Source organism: Protomyctophum bolini (assembly GCF_963924005.1).
Source record: "Protomyctophum bolini genome assembly, chromosome: 5".
NCBI lineage: Eukaryota > Metazoa > Chordata > Actinopteri > Myctophiformes > Myctophidae > Protomyctophum > Protomyctophum bolini.
Genome location: NC_137866.1, coordinates 37,298,651 through 37,325,515, shown reverse-complemented (window position 1 = coordinate 37,325,515; position 26,865 = coordinate 37,298,651). Strand labels below are relative to the sequence as shown.

The 26,865-nt window shown below is 42.7% G+C and overlaps 1 protein-coding gene across 1 annotated transcript in view; it reads right to left on the bottom strand.

Moving 5' to 3' along the window:
- LOC308315512 (vitamin D3 receptor A) overlaps window positions 1–24,110 on the bottom strand; it is an 84,084-nt gene extending 59,974 nt beyond the window's left edge. The window contains exons 1-2 of the mRNA XM_080763534.1: window positions 24,026–24,110; window positions 23,046–23,270 (exon numbers count right to left, since the gene is read on the bottom strand). The gene's annotated coding sequence lies outside the window, so the exon portion shown is untranslated. The remainder of the gene's footprint in view (window positions 1–23,045; window positions 23,271–24,025) is intronic.
- Between the last annotated feature and the right edge of the window lie 2,755 nt (window positions 24,111–26,865).

The window sequence follows — 26,865 nt, the reverse complement described above, 5'->3', positions numbered from 1 at the left end:
GATATTACCCCGATAATCAAAATATACTTAAAACTGAAAATCTTTTTAAATCGCAAAAAAACGAACGTTCGCCAAAAATAGCCGATCTACAAGCTCACAAGGCGTTGCAACACAACGCATTGTTAGTTTGTAGATCGGCCATTTTTGGTTTAAGTAGTTAGTACTGAATTTGCAGCTCCACAAAAGCTATTTCATCCTAGTATGACGGGGGTCGAACACGCACATATAGCCCACGATACGATTATTGTGATAAACGATAGTAACGATTAATGTCCAATCCTTACTTAGGACCTACCCAAGAACCAGTTTCTCTCTCGTGAAACAGTGCATTTTTACTCCTCATCCAAGAGGAAATCCCCACTCGTTCACGAGCTTCAGGCTTCAAGATAAACATGTCAATCTCAGTGGAAGAGTATGGAAACCACCTCCAACCATAGCAGATGACAATGACAAACTGTAAAAAGTGTCCTGTAAGTCCATATGGGCTGGGCTTAAATAAATGATCGATCAATCAATCAATCAATCATGTACTAGTTATATTGTATTAATGTACCCTACCATACAGACTGGTTAAAATAACAATTTATCCATGAAAATCAATTCCAGATTGCAGCTTGCGGCCAGCATTGAAGATACCTTTGTTAGATTGCATAGTTACATTTAATGTTTAAATTTAATTCAATTTACTGTAGTAGAATTATCTACAAAAAAGTAGTTTAAACATGTTTTGTTATGAGCTAGCCTGAAGCCAATGTCAGCCAAAACAAGGTGAACTAGAAAGTTTGCTCTCAGTATAGGATTAATGCATACCTGCACCAACACTATGCAATCATAAAGATATGGAATTCCGGAGACCGGAAATGAGCTCTTGACCCCATTGTATTTGATTGGGTAATGGAGGGTTTGTTTGCCTCTTATGTCTGCTGAGAAACTTCCATTGTGTTACTTGAATCAGTTCAGAAGTTAGTTACGTATTTTCAGGCCACACCAATAACAGCCAGTGGCCCTCTCGGGCAATCAATGGGAAAAGCTAATCAGTTTTACCTTGCCCCATGACCGACCTTTCCACAATGTTTCTCGGTGTTGAGAATGATGCATCGATGCCATTGATGTAATCAATATAACTTATGCAATAGCTTTTCATGAACTAGCCAGGCTAAACTGTGTACACTGATTACTGTAGCTATCATGACTAGTACATACAATAAAATTGGACTCTGTCACAGTTTTCACAAGTAAACTCTACAATACACGTACACGCATTCATATAGACGTATTCACAGTATAATCTTAGCATATTTGCTTACAAGTCATCTATATTTTTGAAATAGTGAGTACTGCACTTCAGAGTACATACATACATGTAATGAAACTGAATTACATACATGTAATGAAACTGAATTGCATACATGTAATGAAACTGCTCCCTGAACTAAAACTCAAGCTAAATCATCTGAGAAAAAGAAAATCTCTAACTACTAGTGAAATCCTACAACTTACTGTGACTGAAGCTCGCAGTTAACTATGGAATCGAGCATTAGTGCAGTTAAGTGTGTCGGGCAGCATATATGGTGTCCAGGTCTCGTGACATCATGTGACATCATCAGGGATGGAGATGTGGAGACCCTGATGTCATAGTAAATGCGACCTGCTGTAGCCCATGGAGATCCCTAATGTCATCACTATTGGCCAGCAACTCTACACCTGGGCCCTCATCAAACCCTGTACACTCAAGAGAATGTCCCCGCTACCCTTAGATCTCCATATATACTGTATGGAGCTGACCTGTTCTGACAATCCATATGTTGATATGAGCTCATCAAACCCTCCCTGTACACTCAAGACATGCTCCTTATACAGTACCGCATCAAACCCTGTACACTCAAGACATGCATCCAGTACAGAATTCATTCCATGTTGATCTGACCCCCCCATGCCAAAGTGCCAGCGCTCGCCCAGCAGTTTGCCGTCAACGAGGCGGATGCGTGCATGTGACCTCGCCCTCAGGCGTCTTACTGGTATGATGTGTCCTCTTGCACGGAGGAACAGAGGACAATTTGCATGCACTGAAACTAACATACAAGAGTTTACAGTGTGGTTTACAACCGTCACACTGGGCCACATATCTCTATCCTCTCGCAGATCCCACACATTGAGACGTGGAATATAAGCTGTGTGTGATGTGTGTTTTCTTGCCATCGCAGAGACGCAATCAGACACAGGCCCACAGGCTCTGCACATCCTGTGTGTGTGTGTGTGTGTGTGTGTGTGTGTGTGTGTGTGTACATTGTTCATAACAGGGCCAGCGATACGTGCTGTAGAGAATTGCAATTTCCTTGGGGAGGTTGGGGGACAAATCGTAACTTCAGGTCTAATGAAGTAGAAAGCTACTGAGCCGTCAAGGAACGTATCTGAATTCTAATCTACCTGACACAAAATAGCCACATTGTTTGAGAGCCACATAGTTAGAGAAGCCAAGTAAAGAAAAAAACAGACAAAAGTCTCACTTTATACATGTTTGCTGCACTGGCCATGGCACTGCACTCTGCTGTAACCCAACAAGGGATTGTTGGGAATCAGGTAATTTCACTGACATTTAAACAATGTTGTTTTTGACCGACTATATAACACTAAAGCAGCCAATGCTGAGCACATTTGAGCACAAGGCCAAACATTGTTAGAAAAAAAGATTTTGAGCACATAATAGACATTTGAAGTGCTTACTATAATATTAAAATAACCAATTCTTCTTTCAAAATGCTGCAGAAAGGGCTGAAAGTAGGACAGTTTGTGACAGTGCATCATGCTGAACGCTAATAGTTATCCTACAAAAAATCCTGAAAAAAACATTGTTATTGATTGAATAAATTAACTGGTTATTATTGATATATTGAATGAAACTTTAAAACATGCATGATGATGAATGTGGTCGATTGAGAGATGGGACCAATATGGCATGTTGAAAACAAATTTAATTAGGCAGTGAGGTTGATGAAAAAACGAACATCTATGTTGAGTGAAATAAACATGTCAAAACATTTCAAACGTGATAATCAATAAGGCCTGCAGCTGAAAACAACTGCCTGCAGCAGAAACACACACGCACACACACACACACACACACACACACACACACACACACACACACACACACACACACACACACACACACACACACACACACACACACACCATTGCCCACTGCTTCTCAATGCTGCTCTCGTCACTCAACTCGTTTGCAACCGTATTTCTGTAACTTCTAAACAATGTAAACGGCTAAAACTTAAAAAAAAAAAAGTTTAATAATAAGGCATGACAGTAATTGACAGCCATACCTCCATATTGCACAAAGAACATTTTAATGTGTATGTATGTCCACGTTTCATGTCTTCATCACACTCCTGTATATAACAGTTTTTTTTCATATCCTGGATAGCATTCATTAAACTATTACCTATCATACGGGGTAAACGTGATACGTTACTTGGCACGACCCAAGCATTGATGCTGGACACATGAACCGTTAGATGCAGGTACTACAATGGCTGCTACTGTTAAAGAGGGCCTACACATAATCTTAGCCGGGTCCCGGCAGCAGGGAGGCGTTACAGTATGCGGCCAGGCCTGAGATTAGCCATTGAGATAAAAGAGGCAACTCTCACAGGCAGCTTAACAGCAGTGAGAAGTCCCCTTCAATGAGCCCCTTCAAAGCTCAAACCCAGACATAGGGTCCCATTCAATTCAACACGTTATTCAACTCAATTTGATTCCATCAGTTTTTTTTTTCACCCTCTCCATTCAATACATTCATTTTCAATTCAATACAATACTTCACTAATCTAATACAAGTCCCATTATTTTCTATTCAGTCTCCCAGGGAACTGTTGAAAAGGGATTTGAGAGTGGTATTTCTGGCTCTCCAGCATGTCACTGCTGTCGCATACGTCTTCGAGATGTCAACTCTTCAGGAACGCAGAAAACGGCAATTTGACAGCCGTTTTTCAAAAGCTTTATTGTGGCTTTCTGAAGGTGCAGTACCTGTAACGGACTACATGCACACCGATATCGGTCAAGTTCCTACTGCCAAGATCAAGATCAAGAACAGATGGCCGGATTGGCTGGATGAAATATGGCGAGACGGACGGCTGCCCCAAAGTTGTGATTCACTTTTGGTTAAAAAAGATCACAGAGGACAGGGTCCCAAACAAGGGCAAGGACAAGATGACTAACTCATAGATCATAGATCACAGAGGACAGGGTCCCAAACAAGGACAAGGACAAGAGGACTAACTCATAGATCATAGATCACAGAGGACAGGGTCCTAAACAAGGGCAAGGACAAGATGACTAACTCATAGATCATAGATCACAGAGGACAGGGTCCCAAACAAGGGCAAGGACAAGATGACTAACTCATAGATCATAGATCACAGAGGACAGGGTCCCAAACAAGGGAAAGGACAAGATGACTAACTCATAGATCACAGAGGACAGGGTCCCAAACAAGGGCAAGGGCAAGATGACTAACTCATAGATCATAGATCACAGAGGACAGGGTCCCAAACAAGGGCAAGGGCAAGATGACTAACTCATGTATAAGTTTGAAATCGCAATATCTTGATAGTTGCACAGTTTTGGTTTGGAGGCGGTGGTATGCACTCTACTGAGTACGATCGTACTAAATATCGTTTTTACAGCATGGTTCCTAGGGGCGAGTTGTCTAGAAGAGGGTCTCTGTGGTCTGTGTCCCTCTGTGGCTAATCTCACAAACCATGGACCAATCCGTGCCATCATTATTGTGCACGCTACCAGTAGGGAGGTAAATCCACAAGGAGGAAAATCAAATATTTCTCACATAGTGATTTTTTTGTGTTCACATTTTCTTTTTTAATTCACATTTTATGTATGCATACTTTGAGATGGCACCATCACCAACCATCCCCGCCTCCATATTTGGGCAAGAGTAACGTCAGCAACATAAGATCCTCAACATGACAACAGAGATCCAGGAGCTACACTGTACTTAGACTTGTTTTAACAATGATTGTGCAGTATTTACTCCTGTGCTCGTCTATGAAACAAATCTGTTTTGTTCCATTTCACTATAAGTGGTTTGGTTTCCAGCACACATACCTAATGCAACAGCCGTCATTTCAGCCGCTGACTACAGATACATCCGTCTTTAGACAATGCAGAGGGTTTTTTCCGGCTGTCTGGCAAACTGTGGCGACCAACAGCAGCACATTTCCAATGACCAGATTCACATGTCAATTCACTTCATGCATCACAAACCGTAGTCATAGCTGAACTAGAGCTGCAGTTTACGCACATTTTCCCTAAACTGTCCCGTACAGCATTTTCAATGAGACATCACAGCGAGGGGACATTCTGAATCCCTTATACTACTTCACACATAAAAACAGCAAGTTATCTGTTATATACTGGACTTGTACATAAATAACATCTTTGTAAGAATTGATGCTCCCAAGTGCAAAGGTTTTTTCTATTGTTTTGAGCCAAACAGGCTCTTCTCCAGATCTTTTATTCTTACATTGTTACTATATATTTGTCCAGCTCCCAACCTAGTTAGATGTGCATGTTATTTTTGTTTGTTTGTTTGTTTTACAGCCTCTCTCTCTACATAAATAACATATCTGGCACCAAAACAAAAGAACAACTCAAGACAAGATTCTATTTTATCATAGTACTTTTAACCAAGAATGACATATTTGTTTGTGCATTCATTGTTGTTTGTGTGTGGGTCTATTGCGCCACAAATGCTGCAGCCAAACACGAGGCGGACGCCAGATGGGATTTTAGAGAACATGAAAGAAGGACTGTTGTGATTCTAAGAAGCATTGGGACGCAGAGCCTACCAGCTGCTGCCATGAAGGACAGAGTGAAAGGAGCAGACGGTGGTGGGCTGGGTGGGCCGAGAGGAGAAGAGGAGGGGTCAGGTCCTACTGCAGATAGGCTAGGTGGGGATGCAAATGATGAAGAGCCTTTACACTCAGTGGTGCAACAAGTGGTGGTTTTTAAACTGGGAGGGGGGGGGGGGCCCTATTTTAAGGGCGTCAATGCGCACAGACATGTTCTGACCACCATTATGAAATATATATTTTTAGTTTGATAAATGTTCGTGATGTGGCACGCTGATAGCTTGTAGATGTGTTATTCTTTTGCATGCAACAACATTTGTGCCACATACAGAATCCCCTCGTCCGTGTTTTAACGGCGGCTGGCAGACAATACAACTGAATTCAACTTAGTTGAATTAGAGCACCCGCGGTGTCTGTGCAGCAGAGATTTGATTTAAACGACATGCATAACTCTTGAGTCGACGTGGTGTCACTTAAACGGACAGTAAGAGTTCAAGAACACATCCATTGGGATAATCATTAACCAAAATAACAGCCATGAGTGAGATTAAGTCGGCGAGAGGTGCTAAATATCGGTTTGGATTCATTTCGGTTAATTTCCCAGCCCTAATTTGTATATTCGGAATTACAGACCCACTGAGGGTCCATCTAATTCCAAAGTAATATCAATCATAGCTGGAGACCACAGCTTCAAACTGCATCACGCACGCACGCACACGCACACGCACACACACACACACACACACACACACACACACACACATATTATGCAAATGATTCCAGTCAAAGCGCAGTCAGAGAACACTCCATTACAACATTAACCTTAAATTGAAAGATGAAACGACCACAACAACAACACCTCTTTTCCAGAAGAGTACCTGCCTGGCATCCATTTACGAGAGAGAAAAATAACAGACCTAGCTGCTGGAAAACAACACACTGTGACTGACAGAGAGAGTGACTCATCCCTCGCTCCATCGCTCACATCCTGTACATCAAAACAACACCGCGTCGTCAAACTCAATGGTTGTTATGGGAACTGAAAGAGAGAAACATGATATGGCATAGAATATCAACACAACTGGTTGAGTGAGAGCAGAAACAGAGCAAGACAGAGAAAGACTAAAGCCCGGCCAATATCGGTTTGGCCAATGTATATCGGCCATTATTTGACTTTATTATCGGTATAAAAAATTGTGTCCCGATTTGTAAACCATTGCGTCCCAATTTTTGGGTATACTGTAGGTGGAACTTTTCAAAGGTTTCAAACATTAAAAAAATAGATGATTTACAATCTCATCACACGTGCTTAATTAGTTAAATGAAATAAAGTTCAGCTTTTATGTGATTTTTTTAATTTAGATTGTATAATTATATATATTTAGCTATTTTTTGTATATTACTATTCTTTTTTTAACCTTTTTTCTTTTTTTTTACAAAATATCAGTCAAATCATCAGTAATAATAAGTGGTCCACGACTCTCCAAATTCAGGATTGGCATCGGACGCAAAAATCTAGACACGGTCGTCAAGAAACAGACAAGAAGCATGCGATGTCTACCCAGTAGACTAAGAAACAGTAAAGAAGCATGCAATGTCTACCCAGTAGACTCAGAAACAGTAAAGAAGCATGCAATGTCTACCCAGTACTAACTCTAGTGGGTAGAGTAGAGGGTAACTTTGTTTTCCAACAACAATATGTCCCTAAAATATTAAGCACATAAACCCTATATTGCCCGGTGTCCCCCAGGGCTCTATTAGAGTACATTCCTCGTTTCCCTCTCTACATCAAATCTCTTTTGTGAAAATAGCCGAAGTACAAGCTCACAACACGCCGTGTTTTTATTTTATTTTTCTGACAAATGTTCACCACCAGAATAGGGGCTGGGGTTCATGTGGTTATAAGCCACAATGCTGCGGAAACTGGAGGAGTGACAGAGAGAGACACCGCCTGGAGGTTTCAACTTCAACTTCTTAAGCGTGGCCTACGCAGCAAAACCTCAGAGTGCTCAATTCACTCTGAAAGTGCAAAATGAACCCGTAAAAGTCCATGACACTATCAAATTTAAACCCACTTAACCAGTTAAACCCCAGCATACATATATTGCGGTGAAGACCTTCGATGAAAATAGCCGACCCGACAAGCTCTCGACGCGTCGCAGGGCTTAGAAAACGGAATGACAGAAAACAGGAAAAACTCTAGAATAGAGCCCTGAGGGACTCCGGTCAACCATACAGTGGTTACTTAAAACCTATAGTGAATTAGTGACCCAGGGCTGTTGTCTTCTATCTTTGCCAAATGTTCACCCCCAGAATATATAGGGACGCTGGGGCAGTGTTTGACAAAGTGGGGTCCAAGTTAACCTACCACTGTGGGGTACCAAATGGACCCGTGGTGGTCTGTAACTGGTGTACGAATGGAACCAAGTGGGCACGGATGTCACACCCTTAAGAGTTATTATGGGGGTCCTTGAAATTAAAAAGTTTGAGAACCACATGCACTACGGGTTCAAGTGGTCAGATTATCTTCAAGGGCCACATTTAAAACCACACGAGTGGATGAAAGTCTGTCCAACTTATAAATTAAGCTATTCGGAGACACATAATCACAGGGAACAGAATACATTTTCTTCACATTCGACATGATCACAATTTCCAGAAGAAGAGCTATTTTGAAGACCCACAATGGCAGAACTACAACATGCCGGTCAAAAGGGGACCTCGGAAAGTTCTTTGTCAAACCCGTAAACCAGAAAGTACAAATTCCTGTCGCACGTAACAGGAGTTTGTGAATCATCATGCTGTCTGATTCTAAGTGACAGTTTCCACTCCGTCCCGACCAGCTCAACTGTAAACAAGTGGTTTTAGGGAGGGACACAAAGCGTGTGTGTGTGTGTGTGTGTGTGTGTGTGTGTGTGTGTGTGTGTGTGTGTGTGTGCAATTGTATTGTGTGACCTGCATGAGTGTGTGATTGTGAGTGAGTGCATATTTGTGCATATGTGCATGCACGCGTGAGTGCGCATGCTTGCGTGTGTGCATGCTTGCGTGTGTGCATGCGTGCGTGCGCAAAGTGGTTGAAAATTCTATTGCACTGTTTCTCAGCCAGGCACGAGACTCTACCACATCATTAAACACACACTCACACACTCAGACACACTCATGCACTCACGCACACACGCACACACACACACACACGCACACACGCACACACACACACACACACACACACACACACACACACACACACCACAACCAACAACATATGGGCTGCAGGAAGACAGAATGTTCAACCAGAAAAAGAAAAGAGGGAATGATAAACACCAAGAGAATGAGGTGGAGAGGAAGAGATGGAGAGAGAAAAGCACACGCGCGCGCGCGCGCGCACACACACACACACACACACACACACACACACAAACACACACACACACAGACAGAGAGGAAAAGTTCTGAAAATCATTAAGTCTGCTGTTGTGGCTGCTTGTTTGGCATTCTGTGTGACGAAAACCAAACAACAGGAAGGAGTTCCACAGAAACACACACACACACACACACACACACACACACACACAGTTTGTTGTACTGAGGGGTGTATGCTGACAGACCAAACATGGTTGTTGGCTACTGCGTTACATCTCTATTTAGTTGTTTGATCTCACATTCAGGCTCAGCTGAGGTTAATGTTGTTTAGGTTCACAAATACAGTACAGTGATTCAAAGCAGTATCACCCTTCACCACTGTCTGTGCTGCCGAGCCAATATGTCACATTCTCAAATGATATTACACACGCAGTGCCACGCACGCACGCACACAAGGGACTGCACACTCCAGGGAAGAGAGACGGACAACTCACTGCATCAGCGTATACGTATTAGCACGATATATTTTTTTACTTATTAAGGATGTATGTAAATGTCACAATACCCATTTTACAAACAAACACTTAAACACACTTTTTTTTCCAACAACAGGACTTGAATCTGTTCTGTGTCTCAACAAATCATAGATATGTGTGTGGAGAGAGAGAGAGAGAGAGAGAGAGAGAGAGAGAGAGAGAGAGAGAGAGAGAGAGAGAGAGAGAGAGAGAGCAAGGGGGTAGAACAGAGAGCTGGAGTCAGGTCTTTCAAGGTTTTAATTTCCTGGCTGAAGGGAATTAAAATACCTCACCTCACTGCTGCCTGGGGCCCTCAGCCAACCAGGGGCTGCATACAGCCTGGTGGGTACTGGCTAGAGCCCTGGTTTTCAACCACTTTCATATCAAGGCCCATTATCTATTCGGAATTTGAGACACGGACCACCATTTGATGACATATAGTAGGCTAATATTCTGTTGTCGTTGAATAATATTTCGTTGGTCTTACCATTGGAAGACCTTACTTTGGATTGCATTTCATCCGACGCAATGCAATGGATTCAAATGGTATCCATGGTGATCAGCATCACTGGGTGTGTGGATTCAAATGGTATCCATGGTGATCAGCATCACTGGGTGTGTGGATTCAAATGGTATCCTTGGTGATCAGCATCACTGTGTGTGGATTCAAATGGTATCCATGGTGATCAGCATCACTGGGTGTGTGGATTCAAATGGTATCCATGGTGATCAGCATCACTGGGTGTGTGGATTCAAATGGTATCCATGGTGATCAGCATCACTGGGTGTGTGGATTCAAATGGTATCCATGGTGATCAGCATCACTGTGTGTGTACCCCAGCAACAGCAGTACGTATGATCCATGTGTACTATTGTAGTTTCAGTGGCTTACAGTACATGACCCATTCCCTACGACTAGCAGTATTCCACGTAGGCTATAACCCTTTTTTTTATATATATATATACATTATTTTTTGTGGCTTACGCCTTTTATTGGTTTTTTGAAGGGACAGACAGTAGGCTGACAGGAAACGGGAGAGAGATGGGGGAAGACATGCAGTAAAGGCCGTGTCGGGCTCGGGAGTCTAACCCGTGGCACACTGCGACTGGATTACCAGTCGGGTGCCCAGACGGTTACGCCACCGCCTGGGCCAGGCTATAATGCATAGAGAATCGTACACTGCATTCATAAAAAAGAAAACATGCTACATTCGCTCACGACACAGAAGCTCTTTTTCCACATACTGGTAAATGATTTTCATGACTAACCTTGACAACCAATTTCTCTGCTTTCTTTCTTCCACAGAAAAACCCTCACTGTAAATTTAACTCGGAGCAGTGTACAAATGGAACCATATTTGTACAGCTTTGCGAGTTAAATGAACTCTGTTTTTTTCTTACACTGTGCAACCCAATTATGATTTATTTTCCAGCTCTGGCCGGTGCACACGTACTTGCACTGGAAAGTTGTTTTTTTACCTTGAAAAAGGAAGGCCACATTCATGCAGTGTCTGAAAACAACTTAAAATTCCATTTAGCCAATGAGTAATCTCTCAAGAATATCTCAATCTGTCAGCACCACTGTTTTAACCCATTTAGACCTGATGTCGAAATTAAAGAAATTAGTTTCAGGCTCTGTGCATAACTGCAGTCCCAGGTTTCAAGAAGGTAGCATAATCCGTTTCCAGTTTGTTTGATTGGTTCGGCTGCAGATTTGCACCATAAAATGAAATGAAGGTGTCATACACATATCTCTGCTGTCTGGAAGAAACCACCTAACTCCAAAATGTTCATTTTTTTCTGAAATACCTATGTTTCTATATCAGTGTTCAATATTTCATGTCAAAGACCCCAAAAATTATATGTAATTGAGGTCGACCCCCATCTGAAAATATGCTGTTCCAGGGACCCCCCAGAAGCAAAGATTTGAGTTAAAAACGTTTGCTGTGAAATAATATATATTCAATATATTTTCACAGTTTTAAAAAAATAGCATTTTGCTTATAACACCAAAAGGGGTTCCCGCCCAAAATGGGTTAAACGTTTAGTGTTGTTAGTAGGAATAAACACAGAAGCACCCAGGAGGAAGTGGACTAAGAAAGGGGAGGGGGCAAACCAAGTTCCTCTTTATATCTACACAAAAAAGGAGGTGGTACACCCAGAGTTAAAAACAAAAAGGAGGCAGCTTTCGCTGGACAGTGATTTTCGGTTTGAAACTGCGATAATTCCCTAACGGTGCAGATGGTGTACCTATACTATACTGGGGAAGGCTCTTTGGATCCGGGCTGCTTCCAGCAGTGTCGGGCTCGAGGCTGACCGTCAGCCCCCTGACCGTCAGCCCCCTGGCAGAAGGACCATGGGCTAGAGGCTGACCGTCAGCCCCCTGGCAGAAGGACCATGGGCTAGAGGCTGACCGTCAGCCCCCTGGCAGAAGGACCATGGGCTAGAGGCTGACCGTCAGCCCCCTGACCGTCAGCCCAGTGGCAGAAGGACCACCGTGTTTTCACACGTGTTTCGAAAAGAAAAGAAAACACTGCTTGGAGTGGTGGATAGATCATGGGGAAAAACCAACCACCACAAAGTATAATCTGGAGTGTTTAAAAAAAACTCCATTCTTACACTCTGAGAGTGAAATCAACACTGTGGACAGACAAGGAAATGTGGAGTTGTCAGGAGTAGAGAGTAACTGTATCTATAGATAAGAAACAGAGAGGTTCACTGTGCTACCGCTATGTCAGCTTTCAACGCACACACGCACACACACGCACACGCACGCACACGCACACACGTAAGTAACATACAGTACATACAGTGTGGGCGGTGTGATCTGATTACTTTGACTGTTACCGGCATAATAATTGCCATTTCTCACAAATAACGTATTAAGTATCATGAACGCAATATCATCATAACCAAATTTGAATCACACATTGATACATCCAGTCCCACCTAAAAAAAAAACATTCACTTCTGCCCATAGGGGGCGCCACAAACACAAACAGTTGGTGCAACTGTTTGTGTTTGTGGCGCACCCTATGGGCAGAAGTGAATGTCTGTCCGTCATACACATTCTCAGCAGATTCCCAGTGGCTGTACTCCAAGACTGACACATCCCTGGTGAGGTGAGCAGGCCAGGGCAGAGACATGTGCTAAGGAGCACACTCTGCTAGTCCACTAAAGTATGTTAGAATACTGAGTAAACAGTTCCTCCTGTCAAATTTGTGAACTCAAAACGCATTTCCAAAATTAATTATGTAATAAAATGCTTTAATCCTATCAAAATAATCTAATTGAATTAAATTAAATCCCAGGGGGGAAAGTGCTATGATGTATTGAATTGTTTCCCCCAAAAGAATCATAATCAAATCAAAGTGAGGTCAGATTCACACTACTCTGGGGTAATTTAATATTCCTGGGGGTAATTTTAGCTGCTCTGTGATGCTAATTGTGTTCAGGTTCAAGTCCAGTCACATGACAACAGTTTACGCCGGGCCCATGCTGTCATCATGTGCAAAAGTCAAGTAAAAATGTTCATTTAACCCAGAGTGTGAAATTGTCCTCTTTTATGTGCTGCTCCAATCAGAATCAACGTAACGCAAAGTAAAAACGTTTTTTTTTTTGCATAGTTCCGGTCGCATACTTTTCCAATAAGTACAATAAGGAGATCAAGGCAGGAAAAAATAAATGTTGGGGCGCTTTTACAAAAAAAATTACACCTGTGTGAAGTGAGGGGCGCTCTTATCGGCATACATCATCTCATTCTAACGAATTACAATTTGCGTCCTCACTTTTCCGTCCTCACTTTTGTCTTCAATGTTGTTGTGTTTATACAAACCTAGTAAACTGGGCATAGCAGGTGCTAGCGCCCCTCAAAAAGTACAAGTAAAGGGTTTCAGATAATTTAGAAGCTTGTTTCAGTGTATTTTGTAAATTGTCGACCCCCTTGAAAACGAGATGGTTCATCTCAAGGGATTGCTCCGAATAAAGACATTTCAGACAGGCACGGTCTAATATGACTGCCAGATCAGCTCAGGACAAGCCAGACACACACACACACACACACACACAGACACACAGACGGCTAGCCTCCTACAGAGCCACACCGCAAATATAGTCCATCTGACTATGTGTCTGCATGTGCGTGCGCCATGCGCACACATGCAGAGACACACAAGCTAGCTTGACCCATCAATTATCTTTTATGGCCTTCCGGTTGTGTAATCTTCCCAAATGATTCACAGGGAGAGATGTGCGTGCGTGCGCACGTGGGCCATGCGTGCATCTATTGTATACTGGGGTTAGTGTGCATTAAGAGCAGCAAAAACAAGCGTGACCCTGACAATTCTTTCACTATCGCTGTAAGCACAATGAAAGTAAAATGCTACATAATACTGGTGAGAGAAAGAGAGAGAGAGAATGAGAATGTGTGAGAGGCCAGAGACATGACAATGAAACACAGAGAGAGACATGACGAGATGATGGCCACAGCTTGTGTGTGCGTGCGTGCATGTGTGTGCGCGTGTGTTAACCACTTTAACCCTATATACCTATATACTGACTGGCTGGAGTCTCCAGGGCTCAATACTTGGCCAACTCCCTGTTTGCCTCTACACAAATCTACAAGCTCACAGCACGTCGCAAATTAATGTATATACAGTAGGCTATTTTCGGCTATTTTCCCTGAATGTTTGCCTATTATGACATGAATTGTGACGGGGGGGGAAAAACTCATTATTACACTTATTGCTGACAGTAGTTGGATACCCTGGAAAAGCTTGATGATTTTGCAGTGTTCAGTAGCAATACAATACTTACAGGATGAAAACCTTAAGGACATGACCTCTCAGTCAGATACTTCCAACCACTTTTAGTTGTATAGTAGCCTATATCTGATATGTTGTCTTTATTACTTTTTGTCAATGTTGCCAATGTCACAAATATCACCCTCGGAAATGTCCCACAACAGTGGCCTGATTAATTTTAGCCTCTTGAGAAAAGCAAGACAATAACTGTGTGTGCATGTGCGTGTGCATGTGCGCATGCATGCATGCACATCTGTGTGAGTGTGGTCAGCCATGACAATGAACTGTGATTGGACAATGGTCATAAACAGGAACAGACAGGCGGAGGCTGGCGCTGGGGGCTTGTTAGGCCTCAACCAATCACTTTGAAGTGGGCTCGACTTACACCCCACCCCTATATCACTCTCTCCCTCTCTCTCTCTCTCTCTCTCTCTCTCTTGCTTCAGCAGACAGAAACAAGGCAGGGGAGGCAAGGAAAAAGGGGTGAAAGACAGAGGGAAGGAACACACATACACACACACACACACACACACACACACACACACACACACACAAACACACACGTACGCACACGCATGGCATTAGTCACAAGTTTAATGAGCAGCCATGCTTTTAGGTTGGCAGTAAAACCACGTCCACGTTAGCCCTCATCAGACTAATTAAAAGACAAATCAATAGAAACTAGGACTATTCATCCTAGTTGAAGAGTGCTTTCAACACTGCTCAAACTGCTCTGGAAAACGTCTTTAGCATGGAGTTTGTTTGTTGTGACTGCAGCAGCAGCGAGCCTTAAGTTCATGCTGATTTAACGGTTCCAGGATTTGTGGATAACTCGTAACTCGGAGGCTCGTATAGTTGGTGCCCACAAATTTGTGACACACAAAACGTCGTTCCACCGAAAAGAAACTGTGGTTCCACTATAGCTGTCACATCTTTCTGCCAGTCAGATGTCATTAGGCTTTCCAGGAACGTTTGTAAACGTTATTTATCCGTGCATGCTTATTAACAATTTTAACTACATGAACAATAATGTCCCAATTCTGGGGTGTACATTTGGTAGTATTTTTGACAAAGAGATTTGATGAGCGGGAAAATGAAGTATATACTCAACTGTAAGGTTTAAGTGGTTAAATCAAATTATACAACAGGTCGTTTCGAGGAAGCAATCTGATTGGTTGAAACAGCCTTCTAGCCGTGCTTTAACCGACCGCATAGGAACGCCTAATGAAAACATAGAAATCAGCTGCTCTGTTCTCCCAGAGCACTATACCGACAGGGTTGCTAGGCTAGCGAGTTTCTAGCCGAGTCAAGACATTTTAACGTTATTGACGAGCCGGGTTGCGGTGGGTTAAATAATGTATGGGATGTAATGGGATTTCACTTGTTTGGTAAACAAATGACTTGGCATGACCCATGTTCAAGATGTTGCATTCGTTTGTTGAATTTGTGGCTTGAATGTTCCAGGCCTTGTTGTTCAGAGACAAATGTCCACAAATGTCACCACCAGTGGCCAATCGTAACATCATTAAACGTTTGAGTTATGGACACATTGCCGTGACATTCCCTGAGCTCTTCTTGGACACATAGAATTTCCCCCACAACTTTTCCATGCCAAGTAAACACAATTTTTTAATTCCATGACATTTCCATGTTTTCTAGGGTTGGAAGAAGCCACAGACAAGCTGTTGCAGAACACGAGGATGGATCAGTAACATTTTATCTTCAATTTCATAATTTACTAAGTGTAAAAGTAGAGGAAAAGCCTAAAATATTTTATGATACAAAGTAAAATGCTACACAAATGGACATCTTGTAAGTCTGTAACTCTGAATGGAAGTGTACGAATGGAATCAAATAGACCTCTTGAGGGTCCATTTGTACACTGTCAGAGTTAAATTAAGATGTGCCATCTGGGACATCATACGAAACACAACAATAGTACTATTAGTTAACAGGTACTAGGGCACACATTAATCCCTGGCCATGGTAAGACCCTGTCTGGCCCACGGCTGACCCCAAACCTGTCTGAAGGCAAGAATGGACATCCGGCTAATAAACAATAGGCTTACTATATGAGCAGGTCAGTTGCTGTCAAGAGCTGAATCTATAGCCCGTGGTGGCCAAACTTTTAAGCCTGTGAGCCTGTGAAGAGAAATGAGATGCTTTAGCAGACAATTTGAGGGTCCAATGGAGTTAAAACGTTTTGTCCACGCTTTTTAATACTTTTTTTCATTGGTTCAATATAAAATGGAGTTAGGTGGTTTCCTCCAGACAATGACGATATCGTCGACATGACAAATGACATGAAATAACGACAAAGTTTAACTCAATAATAACTCACAGCAAGTGCAGTGATGACACAAAATGACTTGCAGTACAGCACCGCGACCACTGAGACTGTGTAGATCGGGGTTCCTGGGATAAAAGTGTGATCAAATAGGGGCTCCATCCATGGTCTAATATGCATGTCAGTATGGGGGGTGCTTGAAAAAAAAAAAAAAAAAAAGGTTGGGAAGTTGGAACACTGCTCTACAACACCACAATCTATAATGCAAAATGTCAGACCAGATCATTAATTTGTGCACCAAACAAATCCATTCGTAAATCCAATGCTCTCCAGACCTCCAGTGTCAGCGAGCAACTTTGTGACGTGAACTGGACCTCTATTGACGTTTATCTCAACTGACTGAGGCCCTTGGGGACCTTGTAGAAGACTTAGTCACACCACAGTGACCACACACACAACACTACAGCCTGGTTCCTCAATTACAACTACACTTATGTTGTTGCTATGCAATTACCTCTTGTGTGGAAGCCATTAGTCTCCATTGAGTACGTTAACCTGTTTGGAGTGTTTGGAGCTGAATGCAGGTGGTGGTGGTTACAATGTTGTTACTTTGGTTCTTTATCTGGATCGCCCTTGGGATCCACGCACGCACACGTCGCACACGCACGCATGGCCGCACGCATGCACACACACACACACACACACACACACACACACACACACACACACACACACACACACACACACACACACACACACACACACACACACGTATTGAATGTTGTTGTTGTGTGTATTTTTTACTATGATCTGGCTGCAAACCAATTTCCCGCAAAGGGACAATAAAGCTAACCTTGGACCTTGAACCTATAATAAGGACATAATAGAACACATGAATGATTATTTAATTGTGGTTTTGGCATTGAACATCGAAGTACAATAAAAATGTTTGCATTTTAGGCTTTGTAAACTAAAATTGTACAAATAAGTTAAATCTACAATGCCTATTAGCCAAATTAAACGAATAAAGTAATGACTTGACAATGGACCAATATAAGTAATGAACTTACTACGGTAAAAAACAGCTCATATACTTAAAGTTCAAATTCGTAAATGCCAGTTAAGTTGTCTTTTTGGTGACACCTCTGTCTCCAAAATTAGTTTGGGATGTGTTTTGGACACCTTGCCAAAACAAATTCAGCTCATATCCACAATACAAATCATACTCCATTGTTGTCCAAATAACTGAAACATGTCTCAGACCTGTACTGTTCCTTTAGTCAGCATAATTCATAATTAAGATACACTTGGGCATTGTAGTTTTTCCCGAAACAACTTTATGAAACTATGGTGACTATATGGCTTTCAAAATGTAAACACAGCAATGCAGCTGTGTGGACAATCCAAGCACTGTTGAATTCCTTTATGAAATTCAACAGGGACTGACATTGCTGTTGCTGTGAAAAAATAATTGAACGCACACATGTCAATGTCAAAACAAATTCCTATGTGTGTATACATAATGGCAAATGAAGGTATCTGAATCTGAATCTCTGTTCAAATGTATCCATACACCTCTACCAATAACTAAGAAAAAAGGAAATTGAATAGACCCTTTAAAGCTACAGTAATTGGCAGTGAGCACAAGACATTTTGCGCAGATCAGTCCAATGGTTTCCACGCCGTGAAAACAAGGAATATGCTGGCCTCGTCCTTTAATCACTTAAACCCTATAATATACTTCATTGACCAAGTGCACCAGTCCAGGGGTCCAGCGTCATTTATTCCCTCTACACCTCTCACATCACGTTGTGTTGTGTTGCAATGTGAGCATGTAGATGTTTTCCTATAGTGACGTACCCAGAATAAAGAGGGTCAGAATTAAAGTTTAATTCTGACCCCAAATCTCAAACTATGCACACACGCACACAGACACGTGCGCGTCCATGAGCGTGTATTGTACAGTACATGTGTGCTCCGTATTGCCAGGAATCAGCTTACTCTTCAAAAACGCTGGTCTGCACCATAAGAGCCCCACGCATCTGTTATCATTTTACAACCTGCCTATAACTCAGCAGAGCACGGACCTCTAAAGCGCAATGTGCTCCGGTAAGCACCTCATTACAGAAAATAGCCCCTTTTGTATCCCTCCACTAAGACAATGGGTGGGCTTGGAAGCGCCGTCACTTGAGGGAATGGGCAATGCCAAGTGACAGAGCAGCAGCACCTCAAAACTAGTATAGAGCCAGAACAACACCACATTTTGAGGTCTTTGAATCACAGACGACTGATGACATGTTTTGTTGACCTACATATACAGTATATATAAATTGTTAATATACACTGTATATAAAGACTTTTCTTTTGCAAAAGACATGTTACTGATGTTTAGAAGATTTAGAACACTTTCCTGGGTGTCTTTATGTGTGTAATGTATGTGTTTAGATATTTTAGATTTGAGCAGTGAGCCCAGTGTCTCTGATGTCATCGACACTGGGCTGAGGGCTCACTTACTTCCTGGACTATACAGTAAGACAACCTCTCCCTATCCACAAGGAGGAGCAGTGCACCAAAGCATTGTGGGTATTGTAGTCCAGGAAGGAAGTGAGCCAGTGCCAATGACCTCAGAGACACTGGGCTCACTGCTAAAATCTAAAATATCTAAAACCATATTAAAACTTTTCAATTTGCATTTGTGAGCTTGTAATTTCGCTATTTGCTTTATTAAAATGACCAATGTTGTTTCACAATGCTGTAAACCAATTAAAGCTACAATCCTCCATATCTCCGCATGAAGAGGAGTCATTGCATCAATGTCCGAACACAACAACAATAAAAATGGCGGCATAACTTGTGTCATATTCGGTCAGCCGTCAAATAACATAGATTTTAATGATTGGCAGATTGATAACACTATATTTATCATCCAAGGGGGACAATCAGGATGTCACCATAGAATAATAAGATTATAAAGAAAAAAGTGCAGAGAAGAGCATATTGCAATAGCTATTACTAAAACCACAAATGATTACATATGATACAATAAAAGACTCGCATGCACGGATTGCATGCACATACTCGCTTGTTTGCAATGTGCAAGCGCACCCACCTATGGTGTCCTACTTGACACCAGGGTCTACATTTGTCAATGGAAGAGTTCCACCTCCAACCACTGCAGATGTACAGTGGTTACTGCATTGTATTAAACTCACTCCAAGATGTTTTATTCATTCAAATAAGTCCCAGGTTGTAGCTTTTAAGCTGCCGTATAAAAACCAATTCAGAACACAGCAGAAGACACTTTGAAGTGTTCCGTCGATGATACCAGGATGATACCAGATGATACAAAAGTCTGCAGGCCAGCCAGCAGTGGGAGGGGAGAGCATAGTGAACCCTGGTTCTCATCGTGTCTGTCTGTGGAGGCTGTGTAGCCTCTGTTCTGCGTATTGACAGCATAGGAAAAGCACCCTCCTAGTAAAACCACAAGCTTCCACAACAAAGAGAAAAGATCTTGGGCCAAACACAACATGGCAGCATCGCCACACAATGCACTTCAAAGCAACACACTAGTGCCTTGACTTTACTCCCCTCCTATCAAACTTCGGCGTTCTTTCTTTCATCACAACAGCAACACCTAACTGAGACCGAAATAGTCGATTGCAACCATAATATAGAACCATCATTTTATTTCATTTCAAGTGAACCTGTAACCATGTGACAATAACCCTCGGATCAGGAGCATTATACCAAATTAATCACACCTGTGGGTGCCGACGTCACTCTATAAGTGAGTCCCACACCCACACACTTTCTTCCTCCTGGTCGGTAAGAGCTTTACCAGCTTGTGATTTTGATGCCTGCTCTGGGCTGCCTTCTATGTGGCACCCCCTTGGTGTACCGTGAGGCTGTCTCATCATATATGTTGTTTATTGCAGGCAACGATTGTGTTCGTCGCGTGTGATACACATAACTCACCTTCCCGTTGGTGACAGCTGTGCACTCGTTGCACGTGAGAAATACAGTACTCACATTCCTATTTGGTAAGTGTGTGTTGCATGCAAGAGTGCTCTGGTGGGTACAGTCCAATGGTGTCACCCTGAAGGCTTTCTACCTTCCGGGACCCCAGAATGTAGCAGATCTGCTGTCAAGGGGGGGACCCCACCCTGTCAGTCATGGACCACCAGGACCACTGGGGGTAGATGCACTGAGCCTTTCATGGCCTCAACAGAGGCTGTATGCTTTCCCCCCACTTCCTCTCCTGCCAGCTTTCCTCAGGATGGTGAGGTTGCTGTGCGCCCAGGTACTATTGGTGGCACCGAATTGGCCACAGAGACCATGGATGGGAGAGATCTACGAGATGCTGGAGGGCCAGCCATGGTGTCTTCCAGTCAGACGGGACTTGCTGTCCCAGACACATGGCAGGGTATGGCTCCCTTGAGAGGCAGCATTTCAACCTGAGTGGCTGAGTTTGTATCGTTCTCAGTTAAATATGAGCACCCGTTGGTTGTGCTCGAGAATGTTTGTTAATTTCAGTTTATTGGAATTAACCTGGAGAATGTTTTGATTTTTGATTTTCAGTTGGCAATAAAATGCTAGAACTCAGTTAGTTGTGTTCTGCTGTATTACTGTGATGAGTTTCACTCCTCATGTATGTATTTTTTTACCTGTATAGGTATTGGCCACTTCACTCTCCTCGTGACTAATTTGGTATACTGTTCATGTTGTCACATGGTTACAGGTTCACTTGAAATTAAATAAAACGTAGGTTTACGTACGTAAACTTCGCCTTCGCCGACACTCGGCGGTGAAGGCTGGCCCTGTCATGCCTTTCCTGTCGTCAGAAAAGAGGAAGAGTGTGTGGGTGTGGGAAACACTTATAGAGTGACGTCGGCACCCACGGGTGTGATTAATTTGGTAAAATGCTCCTGATCTGAGGGTTATTGTCACATGGTTACAGGTTCACTTTTCATTCATAAAACCGGGTTTACGTACGTAAACCTACGTTATATCAGCCTTGAAAATGCATTGGACACTACAGGGCATGTACAGTATTTCACTGAGGGGGGAACGTTTTCCTTTCTGGTCCAAGTAACACTACTCCTTTCATGGGGACATAATGCAGCCAGAGATTCTGCAAACAGGATTAAAATAGCGTTAACAATATCGCTTATTTAGAAGAACGTGGTTTGATTTTCAGCCCCACATGCAGAGAGGCACATAATACACTAAATAAACTCTCTGCGAGTAACACAGCAGGGTGTGTTAATGACTGATAATGACCACCCTGTTAGTCACTGTGAAATACAATCTGTTCAATGGAGGTCGGATGACCTTCATTGATATCACAGATTAGCCGGACATCTATTAATTAACACAATTAGAATAGAACTTAACAGAACATAACGGAATACAATACACTGCAGTATATCGCAGAACGACAGATCATTTCACAACCATGCAGAGTCATATGGCTGATATTTGTGTCAAGCTCAAAATCAGGCCACTATGCCATAAAATTGGGCTGGTCCGCGCCTTTGTCTCCATGCCTGCAAAAAGAGGGAGTCACCTCAAGTGTCTCGCTGAGAGGCTGGAGGAGGAGGCATGCCAACACACACTCCATCTGCATTCTCGCTCTCTGTCACACACACACACACACACACACACGCACGCATGCACACACGCAAGTGTGCACGCTTTCTAGTGCACACACACAGCCATAAACAGTAAACATGATGACAAGCTTCATTTGTATTGCATATAGTACTGTAGCATTATTGCTGCAGCAGGCCGTGTGCACACTGCACACGTGTGTGGAATATGGCAAAATACTGCCGCCTTTAATAGATGCTAGTAACAACACGCGGACGCGAGCGCGCACACACACACACACACACACACAAACACACACATGCAGCAGCGAGGCTGCAAACTTTGACCTTGCAATGCCAAATTCGTGTGTATGTGTAGATAGATAGATAGATAGATAGATAGACAGACAGACAGACAGACAGACAGACAGACAGACAGACAGACAGACAGACAGACAGACAGACAGACAGACAGACGTTTGTGTGTGTGTGTGTGTGTGTGTGTGTGTGTGTGTGTGTGTGTGTGTGTGTGTGTGTGTGTTATATGTGTAATGGCAGCCATAGCCTTGCTAATGCTAAGAGAACAGCGTGCACGCTTTGCTGTGTCTTCTTACCTGATGGTTCATATCAGCCTTTACTTCACACACACTTTGCAGAGGAGAGACTCCCAGAGAGGGGGGGGGGGAGAGAGAGGGGCTTCTGGCGCCCAGATCGCCCCCCAAAATCCTCCAAAAAGCAAAAGGCAAGGAGTCAGTGATCTCTGGACAGTCACCAATGCTTTGGTTTTACAATCCCCACTGGCTGCAGGCAGAACAACTTTGTTTCTCCTCCTCAGAAAACTGTCAACAACAAAAAAAGAGCAGAAGGATTGAATTAAATCCAAAAGCTAACGGTCTGGATCCCGCAAAGCAAATCACAGCAGCAAAGCAACAAACACCTCTCTATGGGGCTCAAATGTCCACAAACGCCCTGGATAGCTGCAGAAATAAGCGGAATAACACCGTTATTACACCGTCATGCGAGCGCCTGGCATTAACGTGACATTGTTTCCATTAGCTGCATTAACGTTACATTGTTTCCATTGTGTTGCAGCAGCATGTCAACATGAAGCACTTTAACGCAGCGGAGCAACGCGGCCGGGTGTTGTGCCGAGGTTCGTGTCCCAGTCACAATCCGTTTCGCCCCCGTGTTATTCCCCCACGTTCGCGTTTCACGTGAGGCAATAAAATGACAAGTTGACAGTGTGGGAGATTTCGTTCCTAAATGTTGGTTTGGCAAAATGTTTAACGACGTCAAAATAAACGGCGCAAAGTTTGACCCCCCCAAAAACAACGCGAACGCGGCAGTCTAAATTATACGAGGCTTCGCTCCGCTGTGTCAAAATGTTTCCCTTTGGGAACGCTGTGGGGAAACAGATTCTGACGGGGGCACCACATTCGGCACAACACCGGCGGCCTCAAACACTTCTAAAAAGCGCTTCCAAAACCACAACAAACAGTTCCAGAGGCGCGGGTATTACATATGTCTCCATGAAAAGCATTACATCCGCCAAAAACAGTCCGAAATGTACTGGAAAACGCCCAAAATAACTTACATTAATCCATGCAGAGAAGCTACGTAGGCAGACAGTACTGTGGATTGAGCTTTTAGATGTGTATCACTACACTCCTCTATGGCCCGGCCTCTCCAACGCATAATCTATATATCATCTCCACGGCCGTCCAATCACACGGGAGGAGTCTCTCTTCCCATTGGCCGAGAGATATGTCAGTCTCGGGCCCCCGTCTCAATCGATCCCCTAGCCTACACCATATAGGGGTGTGTCGTGACGTCACAGAGATAGGTGGCAAGCCTATGCGTTGAAGTATTTTCCAATAAACATGTCATAACAAATACACTATCTATAGTAGTAGGTCTATTTACATGTACCTACACTAACAAAGACAAAAGCTTTTTTCTGTGTGTTTATCTATAGCAGCTTATTTTGAGAATACCTGACAATTTGATAAACCCTAAATTCTCAAAAAATTATCCTTTGGTAATTATTAAATTTAGCCTATTACAGACTCGTTTGCCAAGGGATGTCTTGGCAAATTATTCCACATTCACAAATCAAAAATGAAATAAGACAAATTAGTATAAGTTCATATTAGATAGCATTATCTAGAACGATATTTAAGTATGAATGTATTATTCCGTGAAGTATGCAAAGTTGTAGTCTAACACAATGTTGAAATTTTGAACGATAAGTCTCTTTAAGCACATTCTCATCTTAAAATATTAATGAGAACCATATTCATAATTAATGACAGTCCCACTGCCTTTTCAACCCCCTCTCAATCTCTCTCCCTCCTCTCTCTCTCACACGCACGCACGCACGCACGCACGCACACACGCACACACGCACGCACACACGCACTGTATAGCTGGCCTTCCTCTGGCCTCCCACCCTCACACTGTAAACTGATATATCACGTGTGCAGCGCCAAGGATCAGTGCATGGGTTATTGAAACTGGTGATGTGTTATCAAATTAGAGCACTTGAAACATGTATTGGTGTGTGTGTGTGTGTGTGTGTGTGTGTGTGTGTGTGTGTGTGTGTGTGTGTGTGTGTGTGTGTGTGTGTGTTCGCATACGTACGTGCGCATTCGTGCATGTTTGTATCCATGTACAGTATGTACAGTGTGGCCGTTATTGTGCATGGATCTGCACGCATGCACGTGCGTGTGCAGCTAATCTCACTATACGGGGCCGATTGGTGTCACACTTTTTGTGCATGCTGACAGGCAGAGAATTGAGATCCAAGGATCTCAATTCTAAAAATGTTTTCAAAACTGTCAATCACAGCTGTATACTGTATGTGATTAATTTGTATTTTCTTTTTCATAATCGCAGAGCAGTCCTTTATCCAGGCCATGGTGAAAGAGCAGACATGCAAGTTGAAGCCAACATTAGATTAACACCAAGATCTACAATATAAACATGACAACATACCGTACCACAAAACCCTTCATGTCTGCACACATCCAGCTGTGTCCGAGCTGTCTTAACCACCTTGTAAGCTCTATATACTTAGCTGACCGGAGTCCCCCAGGGTTCTATACTTGCTCCACTACCTTTTGCCCTCTAGTCTAGAGTCTTGAGTCTCTTAACCAAATCTCTTGTCCAAAAATAACCCGAAACTACAAGTTCACACATTGCAATGTGGTGTATTTGTAGATATATAATGGCTAGCAATATTCTAGAGTCTAGAATTGTCTAGAATCTATAGACAATTTAATTTAAAACCAAGACATACTACTTTACACAATGGTATAAAGAATGAGAAAGTTTGGGCAGTCATTTGAAATACATGCATGGGTTTCCATGGCCTAATGGCAGCCAGTTCGCGGGTACATGAGAGAGAAAAAAGAGTTAAAAAGAAAAAGAAAAAAAAAGGGTGTGTATGTACAGTAGAAGGTTATACATGTGTGTGTGTGTGTGTGTGTGTGTGTGTGTGTGTGTGTGTGTGTGTGTGTGTGTGTGTGTGTGTGTGTGTGTGTGTGTGTGTGTGTGTGTGTGTGTGTGTGTGTGTGTGTGTGTGTGTGTGTGTGTGTGTGGCACACACCTGCATGCTGCCTGTGGGACTTCACAGGGATAATGAGGGATTTAGATGTGTTCTCAGTCGGTATAGCCCCCAGTGATGATTAGGATCAGCCTAACAGTTAACCCATTTTATTCGGGAACCCGTTTTGGTGTTAGCATTATGTTATGCTTTAGCTATTTAAAAATAGCAGATCTACAACCTTGTAGGTCTGCTATTTTTTTTAAACCGAAGAACGACTGACATAGAAACATAGCTTTTTCAGAAAACTGTCATTTTCAAACAGACATTTTTAGAGGTCAGGTCAGAATGGGTTAAAGAAGCTTCTCAGATCCTCAGTTAGTTCTAGCACTGTGACACAAAAAAGAAAGAAACCCTTTGTATAACGTTCTCACCATGTGGTTTATCAAGATTAGATATAATAGATATTGTTACAGTGTATGAGATGGATATTTATCATGATAGTAAAATATTGGAACGTCACTTTAGAATGCATGCACACATATACGCATGTGCTCATGCACAGACTCCCTCTCCCTCTCTCTCTCTCTCTCTCTCTCTCTCTGACACACGCACGCACGCAACACGCACGCATGCACGCACGTACACTCCTGTGTACATAACACAACTACAAAGGTACAGATCCCCATGCCAGACGTTTCTTTTTAAAGCAACATTAATTCAGTTCTTGAACTTTTATTTCTTGCTGGAATGGGCAGTGTCTCAAGCACATCCTATCCTATATTCAATATTTTGTGCACCTACTAAATCATTTCGTTCCCAAATTCAGCACACTCCCCATTGCTGCTAAAGGGTTTTACCCTTATACGTGTCTTTCTGTTGCAAAGCAA